At 37.8% G+C, this 20,780-nt stretch overlaps 1 protein-coding gene across 5 annotated transcripts in view; it reads left to right on the top strand.

Moving 5' to 3' along the window:
- LOC139817287 (uncharacterized) overlaps positions 1 to 20,780 on the top strand; it is a 388,078-nt gene that overhangs the window by 16,190 nt on the left and 351,108 nt on the right. For 2 of the 5 annotated variants that reach the window (XM_071785253.1, XM_071785255.1), the window contains one exon: positions 6,314 to 6,366. The exons of the other annotated variants lie outside the window; for them this stretch is intronic. The gene's annotated coding sequence lies outside the window, so the exon portion shown is untranslated. Of the gene's footprint in view, positions 1 to 6,313; positions 6,367 to 20,780 lie in introns of those variants that run through there. 5 annotated transcript variants of the gene reach the window in all.

Genomic DNA, 20,780 nt, shown 5'->3' on the forward strand with positions numbered 1-20,780 from the left:
TTCTCCGTCCTGATCCGTGATTACTCCCGCATCATTTGTCCTTGCTCTCCGCGCCACAAAAGCAGCTTTGCCTTTAATCTCCGTTGTAACATAAAGCCCTGTTCAAGACCGTTCGTTCTGTATAATAATGTTAATGTTGCACTTTATACACCTTTTTACGTGTCCTCTCGTTATTTATAAAAGTATCTTTACAACTAACATTAATTTTCACATTTAATTTGTTTTCTGTAATTGATTCACGTTCAACTAAAATTTTCATTAAGCTTGATGGAAAAAATTTATCAGTGAATTAACACATAATTCTTGGAATTAATAATTACACAGTTTCGAATAACAAAGTCTGTATTGATGGGCGGAAAATCGTGTGCATCCTGTCCAAGATTCGGTCTCTTTAGGATTAATAAGAAAGATGTGTTTGTCATTTCGCGTATACTAATTTGCAATTTTTTATTTTATTTTAAATTTAAAAACGACTGTGTAGTGGCGTGTAATATCCGAAGCAGTCAGTAATTGAAAAAGTCGGAAGAAATCGTGGAGACGTGTCGATCGCAACAGGGTGAGGCATGACGTGCAGGAAAAGCGAAAAAGTAAAGACTGTCCACATAAAAGTTTTACGAACCGTCGCGGCATCGCCTCGTTGCATCTGTTCACGCTTTATTCGGCTGCTTTTCGCTATTTCGGACTCGTCTGCGCCGCGAAGTTTACATCCCGCGTGTAAATTAACTCCCAAATCGTAAAAGGAGCCGCGCAGCAATGACTCCGCCGTTCTCCTTCTACCGAGCCCTCTTCTCTTATCCAGCTCCCTGTTCCTTTTAATGACGCCGCTCTTTCCTAGAAGTATGATCTCCTGGGACCGATGTTTATAGACCGGCAGCCTTTTTTCGGACGTATACGACAGATAAAACGTCTCGCCTAACGAATTTGCTGAGATCACTGTGACGGCGAATTGCTTAGTTCAGTGCTTTTTTTATTATTGGTTGAATGGCCATTGAGAGAGAGAGAGAGCCAAAACTGACTCTTTTACTCTTGGCTTCTCTAAATTCTTTTCTTTTTCTATACGTTAATTACAAAGATGAGACATGAATCGCGCGTTTTGAATGTTTATGGCAGGAAAACAAACTACATCCTTGACAGGAAATGAGGAAACATTTGTAATACGCAAACATACGGCTTTAAAGTTACACTATTTAGAAATTTAAGAATTAAAATCTTATTTAGGAACATTTAAAAAAATTACGGTAGGTGTCTTCTTTTGCATACTTGAAAAAATAATCCCTGAAGAATAGATCGTTTTGTCCGTAAATAGAAGTGCGGGTTGTTTCCACGTTTTTTCTATGCAGTATACTCTCGCGAGTTTCCGTGCGATGCCACTCGAAATCGGCTACCGGGTATAAATTTCAGTTGCCTTCACGTGTGTTTTGTCTGTGGTCACGCAGCACGAGGGACGCACGGTAGAGCGATTGTTATTAATTCTGTCTCCTGGGTGCCACTAATATTCATTTGGCCAGTGGATAGGGACGTACCAAGAGCCGCCGATACCCACTCGAGTCCCCGGAAAACGGAGTATCTACAACGGGCGAATAACTCAATATCGACGTCGGTTGATACCGTAGGGACGAGACCCGCGACCGCTTCCGTGCGTATTTCCTCTATTTTTTCCCTGTCTCGCCTATTCTCACTTTTCGCGGATGTAGCGTCGAATATAGCGCGGATTTAAATTCAGTCCATTGACTCTCGACTTTCTCGCGGCGACTGTTACTGATTGAGGTCGAAAACCGTGGCCATTTTTATCGAATTTTCGAGAACGCACGAACGGCGGTTCTTGTTTCTTTTTTTGTATTTATGTATTCGAGATTAGATAGAAAGTACGTAATGTATTATTTAATTCTCATTCATGTACACGCTTTTCGTATATATTTGCAATATTATTTAAATGTATTTTAGACATTTGCAATTTTAGTAGAAATTGGAAAAATTTGTTTGGACGTGTATATTGGATCAATTGTATTCGTTATCTTGATTAGGACGATTGTCTCTTCAGTTATAATTGACAATCGATATTTCCGGCATGTACGCCCAAGTTTAATTTCCTGCCGAGGATGTAGTTTGCTTTCACGCCGCGCCGTGAACATTCGGAACGCGACTCATGTCGTCTTTGTAACTAACAAGCGAAGTGCGAATATCTCCTTCGCGAGTAAGTATATAAGCAAACGCGAAATTGTTCCCGCCGCGAAATCTCTCGTAATATGTTACCGGTCGGTCTCCTGAATACAAGTTCCGTCAGGATATGCTCTCTCAGTAAATAATTCCGCGCATCGGAAATTTCTATCGTGCTATCCGTCGCGTTCGTATTTTTATCTCCGCATATTCTTTCGTGCTCTCGAGAGGTAATCTCTCCTGAATACGTACCTCGGAGCAAGCACAACGATTTAAAATGACGGGAGGGAGGAAGAGGAGGAGAGAGAGAGAGAGAGAAAGAAAGAGAGGGAGGAGGGAAGAACAGGCTGAGGACTCCGTCCGAATCATCCTACTCGTATTTTTCTTCGTGAAATACGTTCCGCGGCGAAGGATTTACCTGATGCCATCCCTCCCGCAGCGACGTACATAAACCTCGAGAAATTAATCCCTCAGGATAAGACAGTATGACGAAGCGAGCGTGGAGGCAAGATGGAAAGGGTCCTCTTTTCTTTTTTTTTCTTTCTACGCGCGAGAAGCAACCCGATGTCTCGCGCTTGCTGAGCAACGATTAACCCAAAAAGTATATACGACTCCCCGCGCCCCTTACTTTCCGCGATCTTTTTTTATTCGTTTCTTTTAGTCCCCGTCGCCTTTTTATTCCACATTTTATTTACGATCTTTCTTATCTATCTTTTACGTATTTTCGCTCTTTGATAGAACGCATTGTTTCTAGATATTTATAAATTAGTGGCATTTGACACATGTTATATCGTAAATATACTGTCTCTTGTATAGTCGTCATATAATATTTTAGTATATTCCGGAGATTATTTAAAATCGGAAATTCTATCACGAAAATACCATAGCTTTCAAAATATATAATTGATTAAAATTAGTCGAATGTATCGCACATAAAGTTCTCGCTCTGTGTTCCATAACTGGTGCACGCGTGTATACTGTCATTCGTTACCAAGTTTTGCAGGTCAAGTGATATCGATTTTTAATTTAATTAACACACATGTAATTGATTAACTCTAAGGTAACTTTACACACATAACAAATTTTTCATTTTACGATGAAATATTTGTTAGACGTAATATAATTCCATTTTGTTTTAAATAAGTATGAAGTCAAATCATTAATAAATTCTTAATTAATAGATTGTGAAAGATTTAGATGTTATTAAAATTGGCGCGTTATAAAAATGAATACAATAATCATTAAACGCGCTTTTTATTATGTCAATTATTTTACGGAATATACTATGTAAATTATTCTAGTGTTATATATTTTTATTACTTTACTGAATATATTCTAATTGTGTAAGAATTTTTATCATCTTTTGCTATACATATTTCAAGACGTTAAGTACATACATATCCTAATCTTAGTCACATTTTTTGAAGGCAATAAAATTATATAGTATAATTTTTTGTTATTTTGAGATACATGTCTACTTATATTCTGTACATTTGATAGCATTTTCATAGATACATTACCTTTTAAATTAAAATAATTTGTCACTCATCGACACGATGTACACAGCAACGGAGTTAATCACGTTGCATCGACTATAACGTTAAACTACAAAATAAAAAAATTTAAATTATAGCAGCACTCAAAGTAATTTATATTTTAAAAATAATTGTCGTGCGTGTGAATAATGGTCAGTGATTAATTCCACGATAACATAACAATAAATAACAGACTTACTTCATGGTTGTTCCGCCGACGCATAATGCTTCCTCGGGATCTTTGCCTCCTCTCAGATTCCTCTCTATTCTTCGTTGTTGCTTGATAGCACTCAAAACTTATTCGCGAAAACACATCTAATTACGATCGCGTGCGCGCTGATCATAACGAGATTAAGATTGTCCAAAAAGAGATAATTAAAATTTAATGCTGCTCGGACAATCGTCGTTTGAAAAGCATAAATCTCTTAAAATATGCGTACCATTGAACGATCGATGGCTTGCCATTTCTAAACCGCTGCTCGTTCTCTTCCGTAATTCTGAAAGTGGTGAGCAAATTGCATTTATATCGGCGAACAATTTAAAGCGCGGTATGAAATGCATTGCAATCTTTAGAAATATTATCATTCAAAGTATGAAACGAATTTTGATTTTCGTCGACGATCGTTTTGATTGAACAGAATCGCGCAAAATATCTGCTTCAACGAACGATCATTGACTTGATACGTAAAATGATATTAATCGTGCGAACGAATAGTTTATTAATTGTGGAATAATCTTTAGTCATATATCAAGAGACACGGCAGTGTCCCGCGTCAAGTGTACGCACTACGAGACACAGAACGTATATCTATATACATATATATCAGCCGATGAGTTGAGATTGAGAAAACGGTAGCATTTTATTTGTCACGATCATGAGAGGTAACAATGCTAAAACCTGCCTGCCCGAGTTGCTTGCCGGCTCGAATCTCGAATGTAAATAACAAAGAGACCTTGAAACACAACGACGCGGCGACGCGACGCGGCAAGCCACAACCGAAGTATTTAAAATATTACAAGTAAATCGCGGATGATAATTAATTGCGCTGGCAAATAATGGTTATTTGTCCGTAAGAGATAATGTTATAAAGGAATCATTTAATACTCCTTTTTAAATAAAAGTCTTAATTGAAGAATTATAAGAATTGTTATCATAGCTTTCGAGCTTACGAAATAAAGCTGAAAACGTGTTGTATAATAAGATTAATAAGTTATCCTAATTGATTCGAGAAGCATAATTGAAAGAATATTCGGCGTACATATTTCACCATTAAATATTTCGTTGAATATTTTGTAACGATGACGCGCGGCACGCCCCCACTCCCACTACCGCGCTCCTGCCTGATTTTCGTTTCGGCGTACGGTCGCACGCGGCCGCGTCGTAGTGCGTAGGTGCGTCGTGCTTATCATTCGCTCGGCGAGTCTCTCGCGGGTATGTCGCTGCGTGAGTAGCTCCGTAATATTGATCGTTACCTTTCGATAGCGGCAAGTACTACAAGACGCTAAACGTGACCGTTCTTTACGAACGCGTAGTTTATTCTGGCGATTTACTTTTTTGCACGTTAAACATTTTGCGACGGCCGCGAGTTCACTATCGCACGGCGCTCGTTTTTCGCGATATACAAGCATGCTATTGCGCATATGCAGTCATCTTTCTTCTACTGGTAACGAGATATTAGTACAGGATAACGACTCTGAATCGTTCAGTATGCCGCAGCTAACATTGTTAGAAACATCGCGAGAAGTACTACGAAATGCCAAAACGTAATTATCTCACGTATATGTAACTATTGTTTGCTCGCACGATTACTCTTACATCTGCGACTTGCTTGCAATATTTCAAATATTTCGTAACGGCTGGTACGCGGCGAGACTCGAGCCGGCAGGCAGTGGCGCGGTTAGGTTAGGTTAGGTTGGAATATTTATCTTTGGGGACAAGTTCTAAAAGAAAGTGCATTCCTTTGATACAATTAACAATTATTCGTTCGCACGATACTCTCCTACGTATCAATTAAGTCAATCATCGACGCATTTTGCGCGATTCTCTTGCTCGAGTCGAAACGATTGTCGATAAAAATAAAAATTATTTCGGATGATAGTGTTTTTTAATCTTACAATGTATTTCGTATCGCGCTTTAAATTGTTTGCTTATATAAACGTAATTGCTAATTACTTTTGGATTACGAAAGCGTATGATACGCGAATTGTGAGTGATTAAAGTAACGGTAAGCCATATATATATTTCGCCGATTTCGCAAGATTTATGCTTTTTGATCATGTTGCGTGTGCAATATTAAATTTTAATTATCTTTCTCTGGACAGTCTATCTTAATCTCGTTATGATGAACGTGTGTGAGTGTAATTAGATGTGTTTTCGCGAGTGAATGTTGAGTGCCATCAAGAAACAATGAGGAATGGTGGAATCTGAGAGGAGGCGGAGGTCCGGGGAGACATCGTGCACCGGCGGAGCAACCATGAGGTAAGTTTATTTTTTATATATTATACCATATTATGTCGCGGATTTAATCTCTGTTAATTATTTACGTGCACGCGACAATTAATTTTTAAAATACTGATTATCTTGAATGCTACTATAGTTTATATTTGTTTTTATTTTATAGTTCAACGTAATCGGTGCAACGTAGTTTTAACTCCGCTGTTGCGCATCGTATCGGTAAGTGACAAGTCATTTCAATTTAAGAAGTAATGGATCTGTGAAAATTGTATCAAATATATGTATAGATATTTGTATTAAGTTAAAAGCCTAAAAAAATATCCACAGATAAATATCTCGTTTCATAGATCTATTCCTTAAAAAATGGATGGGTTAATTGATTGATGAAAATATATATGTATCTAATCTTGGAATAAATTCTCGTTTATCGATTTATTTTGCGTAAGGATGCATACATAAGCTTATAAAATAGAGTTCATTATCGGTGGATTATTCACCGGTTTTGTCATTTATTGGTAAATTTTGCTGCCTTATTACATGAATGAAATATTAATGATGGAATAAACCACTTGCCTAAAATTTGTAGGACAGAGTGGCAAATATAAATAAATGATGCAAGAGAATATTTCACTGATAGAATGAGCGCGATGAAAAGTAATAATGATAGAGTAATTTTCGGAATAAAAAGATAGTTTCTAAATTTAATAAAAATAATCGTTTCTTCCACTTTTTATCAAGCACTTTATATATGAATACGAGAATTGAAAACCGTGAAGATATGATACATATTAGATAATAATATTGTTTAAGCAAGTTTAAGGAAAAAAAATAAAATTATAATAAATAAAATTGGCGTTTCTTGCTGTTTTCTTAGGATATAAACTTTTATTTTCAAGCTGTTCATATTTAAGATAGGAGAGGGGGGAGGAGAGAGCAAGAGAGAGAATGTGGAATAAAAATTAATTGAGGTTACATTGGACCTTTCTATATATCTTCCTTTCCAAGATTAGGTATTATATAAATTGATACAAAAAGAAGATTTTTCTGTGTGTATGTGCATTATGGCATAAATAAAATAAATATTTCATAGTATTCTAATTGCATAACATATTCTAATTAATTTAATAAGAAACGTGTTACTGATTAATTGTATTTATTTTTATAACGCGCCAATTTTATTTTAATCTTTCATTAACCATTCATATTTATTAATAGTTTGACTTTATATTTACTTGAACAAAATAAAACAAAATAATGTTATGTAGATTATCTCAGAAAGCATAATCCAATTAGTTACATGTCATTAATTAAAAAATACTCGATACTGAAATATAATTTCTTATACATGTCGTATTACAAATAATTCCAAAAATTCTAATATTTAGATGTAATACATTTCTTTGATTTATCATTTGAGATATTCAATTTAGATTCGATAAAGCGGAAATAATAATTGCGAACCGTTTATCGGATATTAAATACGAGGACATTAAATATTTCGATAGACTTCTGATTTTATGAAAAGAGGAATTAATATTAAAAAGAGTACTACTGCTGAAGGTACTACGTCGATTGCGCGAGTTGTACACTTATTATAGATTCACTGTCCTTTCATACGTATGTAGGTACAATGTAAAGGGAGCCCCTATTGTTTTGAGAAATTGTCATCCGTGTGTTTCCTCCTTTCATTTCCTCCGGCGATCGAAGGAAGCAATGTCAGCAACCCTATCCAACCCATCAGCCATTGAAACCGTTTGAGCTCAGCTGCACTGTACCCCACTCCCCTATACCCATCGACTCTTTCGCCGATTCTTCTTTCCGCTATCAATATATCTGCGGACTCTGCGGTCCACGCCATCTCCGATACAACCTCCCCCATCTCGAAGGGGTGCGCTACAACTATCGGTGGTACTCGCGTATTTTTCGACCGACCAATAACATCCGGCTTTACCTCCTCGCCACCGCCATTCCGAAGTACTTGGAAGTACGTTGTTACAGACAGGCGTATGTTATTTCCGCGCTTGTGCTTACCGTTTCCGATCCGCAATTTTCTTTTCCGTTTTCTCATATGCCGCCACTTGCGGGATTTGTGGGAGTTTTACTTACCTCTTGTGCGCGCGCGAGACGAGAGGGGAAGAATACACGTAAGTACGTGTGTATGTGTCGCGGGGGATTTGGAGTGTACGTTCCTGGCGCAATCTACGATAGGCTGCGCGAAAATTGCGGGCGAGAATTGCGGAGAGAGAACGTGGAGGCGAACGTGGAGGGGAAAGAAACATCGGAAGCTGTGCAAAAATGCGGGAGACGAGAATCCTCTTCGTGAGTCACGATCCATTTCCAGTCGCTGGACAGTCCGATCACGTGTTTCGCTCGCGAATATAAGAATAAAGCGAATACTTATTTTCGCTGTTGTCCAGGGGCGTCGTATTTGCATTTGCGAAATCCCGCTTGTACGTGCATACGGTAACCTTCGACGAGCTCGAGAGATTTCTCGTATATAGGGAAAGAACGCTTGACTGCTTCTTTCCGCGGTTTCCGCTAGTTACAGACGGCGTTGGAGGAAGCGAGAAAAAGAGTCACCGTTTTTTGCGACGAACGCGAGTTATTTTTCCTATTTCTGCGAGCTACGTCTCTTTATCGCGATTCGCTGACCGAAATCGTTTTGTTTCTCGAATAATAAGTCTTGTTCGGTAGTTGCAAATTACTAATAGGATCTATCGAGATAAATATTCTTCAGTGACGATGATTATTGCACTTTAATGATGCCATTATTTAAAATAATGGTTATCACTCGATATTACACTGTTAAATTTGTAGTGTCAAACTATACTCAATTTAAGTCATTTTTAACTATTCCTGTAGGTCGCTACCAATATGTCGTTAGTTTAATTAAAACAATGATAATTTAATTATACCAATGGAGTTAAAATAATACTGTTTTGTGTTAAAATGATAAATTTTGACACATAATAGTTAAAAATAACCAAATATTATTTAACTCAAGGTATTTTAAATTTTATCCTTTAATATTTAGTATAAGACGGTTATAAAATGTTCTATAAAAATATTTCAACGTAGCACTTATTCCAATTATATACACATATAATTGACATTACAATTATTCCAGTTAAGTCTGTAAATCTTTGTCTTCTTTCTCGCAATCTCACTATAACTCCGTCCGTCAGACTACCACCTGCGTGTGTATACCGTATGCCGTATGTTCGTGTGTACACGTTTCGAAGTTCTTTGTGCGTAGGGTCGCGTCCATGTCGGCAACAGCGAGAATCTAAAGGGAATAATGAATCCACGTAGCAACGTCGGTTCGCTCGTGTGCTTCGAAGGTCTTTTGCTGCCATTGGAAGGGAGAAAAGGGAGCCTGGAGAGAAGAAGCCTTAAGCTTTTCCCCGGCAGCGAGGAAACTTCGATAATCCTCGTCGTTTACGCTCACGTACATAGGTGCACGTTTCGCAGGCGTCCCTTTCCTCCTCTTGCCCTCCCCCCTCCTGTTCTTTGTGTCGTCGTCGTCGTCGTCGGCGTCGTAATTGGGGGACAGGGCAGCGCCAGGTCGATAACGGGGCACGTAAGTTAAAACGCGCGATAAAATCGCCGTTATTTGCTTGCTGGGCACGCGATCTTTTGTGTCTTACTGTAAAAAGAGCATTTAACTCTTTGCACTTTGATTAGCGCCCGCAAATCCTCGGCGTTTCGATTTGGACAGATTTGTTTCCGCGTCACTCGCGGCTTTCCACGTACGTGAATAATGCATGAATAAGTTTATCATACGTGGAAATGGTGGAAAGTGTGTGTTCATAAATATTTAAGGTGCTTACGTTCAATGTAAAAGCTGACGTTAGCACGATTTGCTGTATCTGGTAGATTCAACTGTGAGGGTCTTTTACACGAGAATATATACGTTGATACTTCATATACGATGCTTTATTGCTGCATGTAAATTTGTGAGAGTCTGATAAGATAAAATGAATATCGACGGTGACAATAGTAAATCGTAAAAATATATGTATGCAGAGTTGTATTGATATTATACCTGCTAATATAATCGAACATTGCATATATTTCCTGCGTGCGATGGTGGTGGTATCTCATACCTATATTAATATTTAAAATTTATAAAAAATTTGGAAAGACGAAAGAATTTTTTGCTATTCCAAGAGATTCCGGGGATATCCTTTCACGTCATATTCTTTACGAATTCGAATGTAAAATGTAACAAAGGAATTTACGAAGTTGTACTCCCGCGGCGGGCCATGGTATTGGAGGTGGACACGATATAGCGGAACTTTAAAATTCACCCCGGCGACTTTAGCTACGTTCCGACGAAAGTTTTATAATCCCGCTTTCCTGCGACCACGTAGGTGAGCTCATGTCGCTCCGGTCGAGGTATATAAGTCGAAAAAGGGGTTGCGCACGGCGACAGGGGTTAAGAGACGCGGTGCTGAAGTTGTCATACGAGAGAGGATGAGAGAGAGAAAGAGAGGTCGGGCAAGAAAAATAAGAGCAAGACGGTCACGGAGCCGAATTACACGACACGGAAACGAACGGCGCAGCTGAACTTGTAATCAAGAAAAAGGAAAAGGCCAGCGAGGAACGAGGGTAAAGATCTACTCTTGTGGCTAGGAATGAAATAGAGATAGAAAAAAAGAAAAAGCAATTTTGGAAAAAAAATTATTTTTGTTTAAGTTTGTACTTTTCTATGAAACGCAATTCTTCTGGTCTCTTTCTCTCGAGATTTACGAATTAAAATTTTACATGTAAATGTGCCCGGAAATAGCGCCGTTTATCACAATCAAATCAGGAAATATTATTATAAGATAAGACGAAAGTCGTTTTGAGCGCGGAATTAGATACAGTACACCGGCCATCAAGGAAGGGCCGAGTTACACTTGTAAATCACACTCGACTAGGCACCAATCGCGTAAACTCAGTGCAAGACAGCGGGAGAGCAAGCGAGGGGGGGGGGGTGGAGGGGCTGAGTGCTTTCGGTTGGCAGCCAGGAATCGCTGAATCGAACACAATTTCTCTGCGGGCGTTCTGGACGTAGAGAGTGAGCGCAGTAATCTGAGATCGCTTAAACGCTTTGCCAGTGCGCAGCACGATAATTGATTGCGCGACTCCTGATTAGGGTTTCCGATCATTTGACACCCGCTCTGTCTGCAATTCGCGCCAGGGTGGTACCCCGTCTCGCTTCCGTTAGCACTCGAGTAGAAGAGCGTATATAGCGGAGGAATATCTAAATTGCTTTAAAATCGGTCATTTTCCTTCCTTTATCTCACAATCGCATCATCTGATATAAAAGAAAATTTTTTTTATATTATATTTGTATTAATTTTGATATTTTTATCACACGAGTGCAAATATATGGATTAAAAATAGCATTTAGCACTATCTTTAAAATTAAAACGCTGCTTTTTTTACAGTATAATTTATTACTTTATAAAAAAAAATTAATGAGTAAGAAAAGGCAACAACTTTCATTTCTTTCATATTCTTTTAAAATAATATTATATCAGTTTCTTCATAAATATATAACAGCTGTGCTTCAAACAATTAAATAGTCGATAATCTATATTATGACGACGATAAACAGAAATTGTTCGTAATTTTGGCGAATTACCTTCACGCAACCCATGTATGTACGTGCATTTTTTAACGTGAGAGCGTATTTCGAATATATGCGTGGAATATATGCGTGCGCGCGAGAAAAGCGAGAGATATTTTTGTAATCCACACACGTCCGGAACTCGTAAGCGCTGTCCAATTTTTCGGTACGGTCAAGTTGGCGAGGACTCCTTCAATTTCTGCTCGTTTCATCTCGCACCCTCATTGCAGGTTCCCGTTTCCGTTCCCGTGTCTGCAACGTTTTCTGTATCCCGAGGAACTAGTAGCACCACCTTTACCCGAGGAAACGCGCGCGAGCGATCGTTACCGAGCCAGAAAGTTTCGCGGATCGATCCCACGTGCAAGCTGAATTGCTCTCCGCCAACCCTCTCCCCCTTTTATTCTCTTTCGCCTGCAATCCCTCTCATTCTTCTTTCCAGCCGCGCTTTGTTAAGGTGTGCGTCTCGACGTTTATCGTGCGGCACGAGATATACAGAGATATATTCTTACTCTGTCTCACCAAACCGTCGTGCTTCTTCAGTATCACTGGCCTTATGTAATTTCCGCCTTCTCTCGTTTTCTCTATCTCTTTCTTTTAACTGCGCCTTTGTTTCGTGTCTCGCTACTTTTTTCCGTAAACTCTCGATCGATTATAGCTCGCAGTGAACGAGGTTTTAAATGTCTCGATGAAAGTTTAGAGACTTTACTACCTCTTTTCCTTTCTCTTACACTCTTATTTTTTAAAACATTCTCTCTATCGCTCGTGTGCAATGGAGAAAAATTTCGACGTTATTTCAAAGTTCATTTTCAAAGTAATTTTTCTCTTTGAATAATATTCCCTCTTTATTCTTTTTATTTTGGTTTTACGAACGGGGAAAATTTATCGTTCGCTTGTTCACCGTTGCGCCGTTGTTTACTCGAAAAACATCGTGTTACATACCGTGACCCAGTTTCGTACTAAAGAGGAGCGAAGGGAATGTTAAGTACAGTTGTCTTAAAATTATCCCGTGCTAGCGTAGCAAAGTGCACGCGTTTCGAGTTCGTGTAGTGCGCGTTTAGAGTTACTTGAGACTCATCTTTCGCCATTTTATTCAAAACTGTGTTCGTCTTAGTAAGATCGCTATTATCTGATGTCTTAATGTGAACCAGCACTGACTTTCCATCAGAGATGACTTTCGACACATTGTTCCACATAGATCTTCGCAGTGACGTTTTACATAAATTCAACGAATAAACGATCTCTCTCTCTCTCTCTCTCTCTCTCAAATAAATATAAAAATTAAATTAATGAAATTTACAAGTACCTTTCCACGATGAGAAATGATATTACCGCCTCTACATTCCACATAACGTTTTTAATGATCATTTAATATTTGTAGCAGGCAACAGTGCGGAAAATTCGATGGAATCGAGAGGCGTGAATATCCGCGCGGCTGTGAATGGTGTTAATGGTCAGAGAAATTTTCGATATTATCGTTCGGCCACTCTCGTACGATTCACCGAAAATTCCCGTTGACGTTCGAAAGAATAATTTGCACCGAAAGCTAACTTAAATAAATTTATTGGCGATTTATTCCCACACATTAATGCAAAATTACTGCTGATGTTGAATTTTAATTTAACGTTAATTTATTAACATTGAGTTCTTATATATATTCTCATTTGTTTTCATGCTTAAATAAACTATGAAGAGATTGTATATGTTAATTATTATCAGTTAAAAAACGAGCATTCGCTAACGATAGTTTTTATTTACCGGTAATTTAATATTTTTCATTTAATTTAGTACTTACAAACAATACGCTTTTTATTTAAAAATTCGATGTCGTACGAAATTTTAAATCGTAATTTGCATTTAGAAGTCAATCACATGACTCGAATATTTGGAAAAAATTGAATTATTTAACAATTTAGAATATAATGTATCTACTCTGACAGTCTGACGGGATTCGTGTCGGTTATAATCGAAGGTGATATCGTGCCAAATTAATTTTTTTGCCGTCGCTCTGTCGTTACACGCCGCGCGCAAACACCACACCCGATGGTTTTTTGAGAGCCATTCGCGAGGCAATCGTCGAATCGTTTTGCGGAACCAGCCGGAATATCGCGGGGCATACGCGTTTAATCGAATCGTAAATCCATTCCTCTCCTCCGTTCGCGCGGAACAGCTCGAAAATTGCATGCAAATGCAGAAATATTCCGGCGAGAGCGCGCGCGCCCCGTGATTTCTTATCGATTCCCGACGAGCGCTTTTCCTCTCTCCTGCCTTTTCTACTCTTCGATCCTTCGTCGTTCGCACGCTTTTCCATTTCCCGACTCTTTTAGTGTTTTCAACTACCTATTCCTATTCTTTCTCTCTTTCTTTTTTTATTGATCAGACGCTCCGAAACGTTATAAGGCGGGATCGCAAAACGAAATTTTGATCACGTTATAGTTTATTTTCTTTTCTTTGATTTCGAAACAGAGTTCTTCATAGATACATGTGTGTGTGTCGATGATGTTCGGAAGTATCGGTCCGCCGCGGATGTAGGTCAAACTTCACCATCGCCGGTCGGAAACTTTTCGTCGAGTTGATAGAAATACAGGGTGCAAAAGTCGTATATCGATTTGTGCCCGTATACGAGATTCCATTCGTTCGTGTATCGACGATCAATTAAGAGAAGTCGTTGGGGAAAATGTGAAAGCTCTAAAAGCCTTTCAAATTAAATAAAGGCCATTGTATTTAAAGTATTCAGCTAAATAAACTTGTGACTGCTCGCTTTTCCAGAGCGACGGCCAAATTAATCGCGCTTCGGAAAAGTGGAGAGGAGAAATGTAGAGATTTCTGGCTAAAGTAGTTATGAAATTATAGTACATTTGTGTTGTTTTCGCGTGCATACAAAATATACCAACAACGTAATTTGGAATTGTCACGTCTCCCATTGTCAATACACTTAGTTAAATTAGCATGTAATGCAATAACGTTAACGAGAATATCCTCGCAAATCTATAATTTTGTCGAGTTTTGTACTATCGGATTAATATATCTAACGCAATCTATCTTTTAATTTCTTTTTACAAATAAGATTATGTAAAAATATATTTTGACACATCTGGACACATCTCGCGATTATAACTTTTTTTTTTTTCATAATGCATTTTATAAATAATATTTCAAGACATTTTGGATTGATTTATTATTGGCAATCTTGCTAAATGTTCAATCGCTTACATTTTTAATACTTTTATTTTTTTCTCTGAACAGATTAACATGCTTTTACCAATTATTATATATCTTGTAGCAACTCCGTTTGCTGGAGTATGCTTCCTGCGACGACGTATTAGAATCAAGAATCTGTCGAGCGTATAATGGCATGCAATTTTCGTGATTGGCAGATGGAAGCCTCGCGTAATGGCTTTTGTATTGGGCGCGATTCCTTTCTTTCTCTTTGCGTTTGGTCAGAGAGGCGTCGAGCTAGCGGTGGCAATCCTACGGGTGTGATCCGTCTATGTTCCTGGCATCGACAAGCTTTCACAAACCCGCACTATTCCTCGGAGATTTAGGAGGGACATTTCGGGAAGAGAGAGAGCGCGCGCGCGTGAGAGATGTCTGCGTGGAAAAATGTCGGCTGCGAGACACGCCGATAATGCGACGTGCGATTTGTTTCCGCCGAGCGGAATGACAGCGTATCAAAAAGACTGACTTGCGATATTTTCATCGAAACGCGTAACATTTCTTCGTCAATACGTAACTCGCAGATATATTGTTTTATTTCGTTGTGAAAGGAAGGACATTATCAGTTCATTCGTGCGTGCGAATGATGACAGAGTGAAGAAGCTTGGTTTTACATTAAGAAAGGTTAAACCTATCACACACACACAATTAATTGCATTATGCTACAGCAAGCAATTTAATTCAAAGTTATATTTTAATTTTTTAAAATAATGCAATCACGATGAAAATATTTAAATGGAGTTAAATTACAAATAATGTTATAATGCTCGAAAACTTTGAATCGTTAATATTTTAACGAAAAATCATTATTTAACATTGCTATACATGTATTATAACACGTAACGACTAAAGCAGGAAAGATTTTGATCAGGATTAAAAGTTGAAGACGAGACTATCCGTAATACCCAGTTTTTAATTTTATATGACGTCAAAGTTTAAAGTTCTTACTGCCGGTTTGATGAAAATTGTTCTTAATGACCGAACCATTAACAAGAAGATAAAAAGACTTACGATATTAAAATTAAATACGCTTTAGACATGGTCGCTACTATGTATAATTTGAAAAGAAGAATACTCATGGATAAAAGTGACTTTAAATTTAACTATTACGAGTGTAATTAATGTAGCTATTATTAACTTATAGCGCTATATAGCCGACGAGAACATCTTAATTATTGCTGATCTTTGGTGCTTCTACGTACTGCGTTATTCTAAGAACCGATTGTATCGCGAAAAAAATCTCTTATTTTTATTATCTTTATCTTTCTTTTATATCTTTTATTTTCTTTCGTTTCTCATTATGATTGATTACCTAAACATACACTGAGAAAAAAAATGTTCTGGATTTTAGTAAATATTAGTTTGCATACAACTGTGACTCTATTTACTAAAATGAAGAAAATTTTTCTTTTTATTAGTATATGTGTATTTACTAGGAAAAAAATATACTAATAAAAAGGAAAATTTTCTTTATTTTAATAAATGGAGTCACAGTTGTATGCAAACTAATATTTACTAAAATCCAAAACATTTTTTTCTCATTGTACATTTTGTTATCCATATTTGTAAATTACTCCGCAATTTTTGAAATTGTACCGGTTTTATCAAGATCGAAATTTAGTTTGCATAAAAGTATAGAAGAATAAAAATATATCGAATATCCGTACCGGTTATATCACAAGAGATATAAGATATTTTCTACTGGGGATTTACGTTTCTCGATGTTATTGATGCTAGACGTGATGGAAAAGAATGGAAATCGATAGTTACAGCATCGTGAGCCGAGAGATAACATTCTCGTTGCGCTAATGCGCACGAAGATAGTAGCATAACCATTAATGGATAAATGGCCCGGCGGGCAAAGGAGAGTAGAGAGGTCAATAGTCCGGAGCGATTCGTATTTTCTATGTTAATGCACGGACATAAACTACAGCCCGTACTAGACGCGATGTTTCTCTCAGCTGGATTCTCCGGGTGGAACAGCTGTAACCAATGTCGAAATCGATTACCGTGAGCATAAATTTATGAAAATATATGTCTGCGATGTCGTGTGAAAAAAAAATATCACCTCTAAAGCACCGTCTCTCCCCGATATTCATCGCGTAACATCTTTGTTTTGGTGACGACGTAATACGAAGTTTGACGTCTCTGAGTTATTGATGCGATTCACTTTTCTCTTCGCATCTTTTCCATTATACCTATAAAATTGTTTTTCAGCAATCGGCCAACTTTACTAAACTTACTATGTTATATTATTATAAAAATGCATTCTGGCTATTGTTCATTGTGTATATATATTTCGCGATGTATTATCGCGTAAAGCACGAAGATTGATAATCAAACCATTCGTTAGTCGAATCGAGATAAGCAGGAAAAGTGATATAGCGACTGTATTATTCTTCCAGTTTATCATTGTATCCTCGTCATTCGCGTAGCGCAAAGTTCATTAATTCACATCGCGTATTTCGATCTCGCTCGGTCTTAGAATTCATCTTCAATTCTCGCTATATTCCACGCTACTCTTCAATTTACATCCTCTTTATCGGAGCTAACTTCCCACCGCGTAACATTATATCCACCGACGTTGCTGGTTAAACTTTTTATACGTTTACGAGATTAAACTTTGGCCCCGTGGGTACAAAGAGCCCGCGCGTTCCTTCCTATTTTTCCCTTTGTCTTGCCTTCTCTCTCTCTCTCTCTCTCTCTTTCATTCTCTCATTCTCTTTCTATTTATCTATCTATCTATCTATCTATCTTTTTGGCGTCCTAGTGCAGTTTTCACGTGGTTGATTAGCGGAACGAGACGCTTATTATAAGCGTCGACTAAACGAGTTCGCAAGACTGCATTATTCTTGCATTGTCTTTTTTGCAGTGCTACAATCTAAGGGAGGAATAAGATGTGATAGCATATAGATGTAACTGCATTTTCTTCCCAAGTTTTCTTGGAAAAATTTCTGGAATGCTACTTATATAATTAGCATTATATATATACACATTTTAATTTTGTATTCTTGTATAATTATACCGAATTAATTGTTCAGCAATAATCGCAGTAAGTGATCATACTTTGAAGACAGATTAATATCTTCCTGCCGGCAAATTATGACGTTAAGGTCCGGAATATCTCTCACGCGGGAATTGGGTTTCGTTTAAATTCACCCTCGGTGGGCCGCCGGCCGCAGGCTCCGAGGGTCCCTGAGGAGAGAAAAACGAGCGAAGGAGAGGGCCCCGGTTCTTAACCCAATTCCGGAGATAAATGCTAAGTAGAGGCGGAGATTTCTGAGATACGAGAATCCGGCTCGGTGATGCCTTAGGGTGAGGGCGACGTCGTATCCCTTAAATTTCACGCTCGTAACTTTGCACACATAGCTTAGTGCGTATAAGGAAGATAACGAGCATATATATATTCGTGAATGCACCATCCCACGCGTTTATTTTAAGTTTTACGTCGATGTTTCTACGTACGAAAAACTGACGCTTCCTGCACGCATAGAACAACAGCTGTTTATTGCATGTTGTTTTTTTTATGTGAATATATTATTAGCATATGACAAATATTCCAATATCTATATCTATAATATATTATTACAATCACTTTATTGGAATATTTAATATTTATGTATCAAATATAGATTTTCTGTTTAGATTAAAACGGAAATAATGCGGAAATTTGTCGATTATGATATGACGTATTACGTGTAATTTATAATCATATAACAATTTTTCTTGTAATTAATCTTAAACACACATACTCTCGTAACAGAGGACTTATTAGACAAAAATTTGTAGGCACTATATCGAGTGTTTCCCAATGATTCGTTAAAATCTGCAATCACATTTCCCTGCAATACGTTATAACCGCTGGCTTTTAGAGTGCACTTTTGTTCCTTCCATTAATTAACGCTTTGCATTTTTCCGCGCGTTGGTTAGCGGTTTGTGCCTCGCCAACGATACACGCCGGCTTATTGTTTCTCCCGCATTGCTCAATTGTCCAATAGTTTGCGGTGCAAGGGTGCATAGGCGAGAGCGACAGCGGTGCAGCACACAGTATTATATAAATGTTGCACATGTCACTGTTCTGTATACATATGCATATGCGTACACGTCGTCTGTATTATTTCGTCGTTCCACAAAAGCGCGGTGGTACCGCATTTATCTGATGACTGACCATGAATGCGAATTCAGTTGTGGTCGTCGCGGTGCATCAATATGTTCTTTTACCGCTTTGGACACGGTTGTAAGGTGAAATCGGTTTAAATCGGCTTTGCAGTTACGAATAAATAATTATCTCGACACGTCGAGGAAAAAGCGAAAATCACGAGCAAAGGATTTAGGAAATAAATAAATTAACACTTCTCAGTGTGGTATTAAAAATTACGAAAAAGTAAATAATTTAATTTTTGTGTAGAACTCTCTTCGCCTTTCTTTGCCTCTGGTTTATATATGTATGTATACGTGTATAAACATTAAGAAAATAGGAAAAATTGTAAGAAAATATTCTTTGCGGAATTAATATGTCGAATTAACATAACAGCCTAAACTTTTAAAACTTGCATTAAGAATCCTCTTCACTAGTTATGTACACGAAGTTATCGGCGGTACTACATACAGCTGTGTTGGTACAGGTTTTTTCATTAAACGCGAAAGAAAAATTTTAATTTTCTCTGATGGCTGTGAGGGAATTCATAAGTTCTTTCGCAAGAGATACCCTTTCTTTTTAGTACTAATATTCACGTTGTTGTAAAAGTGCATAGATGCCGTTCTAACCGAATTTTTCTGGATGTCAGTAGAGTTTATGAATTTATTTTTGAAATGCCATTAAAACGTATCACAAATATACAGCGAGGATGCGACGTTGTTGCGTGACCTTCCGTTTAAATATTTTTTTTTCTTGCACGCGAACCAAAGAAGCGTCGGCGCATTTGCATAATAACTAAGAATTTGCATAATGGGAAAGAATGTATAATACGAAGTTATACGAGCATGTGTGCACTGGTGCTCCTATTACGGTTGTTCCGCAGGATACCAGGACAGTCTGCGATGTTAATGAAACTAACCGAAGAAGATTTTGCATGACGTTCCGACTAAAATGTAAGTGCCCGCATGCTCGCTGTAATCATTACATGCGACTGCGATCGATTTTCGTGTGCTTTGGTAATTCGACGAGAGAGCTCCATTGACATTCCAGGACTATCGATTACTCAGTCGATGATCGGTGTTTTCAAATACTCGACGGCAATTTCCGTCTCGTCATTTCATTTGCATGAAATTCGTGCTACGTTAATTATTTAAGCCAATTACATTTACGTGCCAATAATCGAAGTATTATTTTTAATCTATCTAATATCGCGTTGTCATATTTATATCCTGATTAATTTTTAAGTAACTATCTATTTATTATTTATCAAACTTTAATTTATGTAAAATATCTGTGTTGAAATCAAATCTCGAATAGTTTCACGTATTTTAGATGCATAATTTTACAACATATAATTGTTTAGGATAAATTTAGTTTAAAAAATTGTAAATATGCAAAAGTTGCAAAGAGACAGTATAGTAAAAAATTGATCGGTGTTCTCTTCGATGCATCAGGATTGCCAGTCGTTAGCTCATCGCGTTCGAGGCGATGCATAACAACGGCAAAGTAAATACCGGTACGGTATTCCGACCTATCTACCTTATTGGCGGATTGTTGGCCCATGCAAAGATCGATGTTCCTTCAGAGATGTTATTTGGGCGCCACCGGAAACTACGCCCGGAAATGTCGGCGCTGTTGAATAGTGGTCGTGTTTTGGCCCACCCT

The sequence above is a fragment of the Temnothorax longispinosus genome, chromosome 8 (assembly GCF_030848805.1).
Source record: "Temnothorax longispinosus isolate EJ_2023e chromosome 8, Tlon_JGU_v1, whole genome shotgun sequence".
Lineage (NCBI taxonomy): Eukaryota > Metazoa > Arthropoda > Insecta > Hymenoptera > Formicidae > Temnothorax > Temnothorax longispinosus.